Source organism: Penaeus monodon, chromosome 8 (genome assembly GCF_015228065.2).
Source record: "Penaeus monodon isolate SGIC_2016 chromosome 8, NSTDA_Pmon_1, whole genome shotgun sequence".
Lineage (NCBI taxonomy): Eukaryota > Metazoa > Arthropoda > Malacostraca > Decapoda > Penaeidae > Penaeus > Penaeus monodon.
In genome coordinates this window covers 44,202,256-44,206,100 of record NC_051393.1, presented here as the reverse complement: position 1 = coordinate 44,206,100, position 3,845 = coordinate 44,202,256, and positions in this window count along the sequence as shown.

Below are 3,845 nucleotides of genomic sequence, written 5' to 3'. Positions count from 1 at the left end.
CCGGCACACATATAAGTAGCTTTGTGTATAGATTACAGAACAGTATAGGGGCGAAAACAGTGCACCTGACTGAACACCTGCCTCATGCTGCTAGGCACTTTCTCTTTGTATTCCGAATACGATATCTCTTCCATTTTTAAAGTTAGCAGACCCCATCCCTGGTGTCATGCAAATGAAATAATTTACAAGGACTTTCCCCCCTGCTTTTCATGCTATGCTATGGTACCTATCAAATTCAATTGAGTGAAAGCCAAATCATACACTGGTGCCTTTACCGGGGGCCACGTGTCTCCATACATAATGTTTGCCACTTGAATGCCATTGAAAAAAAAACATGGGTTATCCCATTTAAAAAAATGCCCCTTCCGTTCTTCCGAGCGTCCTGCCTGTTACAGTTCGTTGCATAAAACATTGATGCAACCCCCTCCCCCCACTTCTTAAAAAAGGCTGCACCGCAAATATTCAAAACATCCAGTTATAGACATGCAGTACCAAAAGCCCCAGGTAATAGCATCTGTCCGTGCAAAAGATTAAGGATCAAAACAAAAGATAAAAGCTTTGCACCGAAAGTTAAGGATGTTGTAGAGAGATAGATAGATAGGTAGACAGAGAGAAAGAGAGAGAGAAAGAGAGAGAGAAAGAGAGAGAGAAAGAGAGAGAGAAAGAGAGAGAGAGAGAGAGAGAGAGAGAGAGAGAGAGAGAGAGAGAGAGAGAGAATATATACATATACATATATATATATATATATATATATATATATATATATATATATATATATATATATATATATATATATATATATATATATGTGTATATATATATATATATATATATATATATATATATATATATATATATATATATATATATATATATATATACTATAAAAGGCTCTCATCCTTAGTACAATGGTGAACAGAGGGTAGTTATACTTGCTAACGGCTTGACTCTTTATTTCTGAGAGTTGATACCACGCAGTATAAAACACACGAGACATGTCTTCTTATGGGTATGGTGGTGTGCGGGTCGCGGCCAGCTGCCCGGAGGGAGAGGGGGCGGAGCTGACCTTACCGCGCTGGTCCTGGCGACGGACTCCCTGAGGCCTAGGTCATTCTCGGTATAAGTAGTGACCGTTCCAGCTGGAGGAGCGATAGCAGCAGCTGCAGGAAGCATGTGGGGGAGCGAGGTGAGGTCACTGGCTCCGTCTGCTACATTGATCCTCCACTGTACATTGCTCGGCCACCTACTCACGCCTCACCCTCGAGGCGTCTTAGATTTGCCTCAAGGGTGACCTAACTTGGCTGGTCGTCTCGTTCTCGTGCGTCGTCCTGGTGTAACTTCGTGGCTGCTCGTCCATGTTGTCCTCGTCCTTCTGGTCCCTGGTGTAATCTGCTCGTCCTCGATGTCCACACGTCACCGAAAGTCTCGCACAGGTCCTCCTTGACTTCAGATTCGTCTTGACCTCCTTGTAGTCCTGGCCCAGGCCTAACTCGGCGGCGTCCTCGTCCACACGTCCTCACAGATCTCGTCCAGGTCCTTCTCGCGTCCACACGTCCTCGTAATCTTCGTCCGGATCTACGGGCGTCGGGGCAGGGGCGGCATCTCGGGGCGGCTGATACCTGCGCTACGAGCTCCTGGAGTTGACCGGATCTGCAGGCGTCCGCCAGGCGTCGCCTATGCACAACATTCTGTGGCGACTGGTACCTGCGGCAAAGGTGCTGGTTTGCTGGATCTACGGGGAGTCTGGCAGGCAACGCCCGTCCACAACACTGGGACGGCTTAACACCTTTTCTGACGAAAATCTCGGTCCGCGGGCCTATGGCGATCTTCGATGACGTCCTTCCCACGGTATCCTAAGGTGACCGGAACTGTAGCAGGTTCTCCTTCGGTGCCGTGCCGGTCTGACTGCAATATATAGTCGGGGAGCCAGATCATACACGTAAGGGCCAGAGTAAGAGAAAAAGAAAGGCAACAGAGAAGAGGGGGTGTTATCTACCACTAGCCGGTTATTTATAACAATTTACGGTTTTTTATGTTGGTTTTTAACTTATTTTCGTCTTTTTTTTTCATTTTGCGTTTTATTTTCACAAAGGTAAAGAAGAAAATAGAAGAGGGAGATGTCAGTAGCGGTCCGCATAGACCTATTTGAACTACCAACCATCTCTGATAGATATGAGAGTAGATAAGAGAGACGACCACGGCAATCCGCGAAGATTTCCTTGAACCACAGTCGTCCCACAGAGAAGAAATAGATGTAACTTGTACACAGACAGCGACAGACAAAATTGCGGGCTAAAGAGATAGATAATAAATCTTTACGCCGGCACTAAGACAATGAAAAGGGTCAGTGTCTTTTGTCCTGTGTGTGTGAGTGAGGTGAAGGTGTGTGTGTATGCGTGTGTGAGTGACAGCTAGCGTTAATGAGAGGGAAGCGAGAGTGACCTCACACAGAGAATGAATCACAAACACGAATATTAGCGTTCACTATAACAAAACTGAAGTAAATTAGCAATGCTAGCTATTTAAGATTATTTCAACTACCACATTGAATTCAACATATAATGATATGCGACAGAATGTACGCATGAATGAATGGTGACATGAAAAAATATTCGCCAATTTTTTATCAAGCAAATCTTCTCGGGGTCAGAAATCTGAACTGCCGAGGTACATGTCTAGCTTTGCACGTCAGACTTCAATAAAACTCAATAACGGGGGATCCTATACCCAAATGCCGTATATGACTGAAGCGACTCGAGCCAGGAATATAATAACCCTGCTCTCTTCTGCGTATCTGTAATGGGCGCTCGCAAAATTCCCGAAGGATATATAAATTTTCACGAATCACACAAACGCTTGGAGGTACCCAAAACATGCAAGTGACTTCAAGAGGGTGAGAAAGGTGTGATTAATAAGCGAATAATGATTCTAGCTTAAACCCTAGTCCTACATTAATTAACGGATGTAACCGCGGGTCACACCGACTCAAAGGGAGCCGAACGAACGAATAACTTTGGTTTATTGTACCTACTCTCGAACGACGGAGCGCAGATCTATTAGGTGTTTACGCAACCCCGGGGCAATATCGGGCAATTCTGTGCACTATGATATGGGGGAAGATCCTACGCTATATCCAAATAATACAATTTCGTTACCTGCTTCGCTCTAGCGCCGATAGAGCGTATCACCAAAAAGCAATGTAACAATGATATGTTTGCTCCCAAATTACAGGGAACCAAGTGCTCATGTGACTAACCCACGCCGCCACCGACCGGGAAAAGAGAAAGTGAGGTCAGGTCGGGGGCGAGGGTTAGGAACGAGATAAAATGAAATGATATTCGTGATAAGATAAAATCACGAACGCGTTAAATTCGTTGCAGATGAAACAATATAAATCTCTAAAAACGAGAGAAAATAATTAATTACTTAACTAACGAACGATATTCATGTTTATTGATCACATACTCGATCGCACGGAAATGCGATCTGAGGTGGAAGAATAGTGGAGAACGTGCCATTTGCTGTCATTAGCACCTTTTAACCCAACAAAAAAAACAACGGCTAACACATGTATGGGAGAAGGGAAAAGAAATAAGAAAGGGGCCCAAACGTGTACTTACGTGTTTTTTCTTAGCCATGTCTTGAAGCGGTCGAGCGGATTTTCTTCGAAGATTTGCGTTCATGCTGCGAGCCGGAAGGACGCAGCACCACCCTGCTGCCAGATTGTAAAAGGCTATGCGTACTCTAGTACAGTGGCTGACAGGGACGCAAAACACACGTAAAGGGGTGAATACACGCTACGACGACGCTACGACTTGTCTAAAGGGGTAATCGCGGTATGCGGG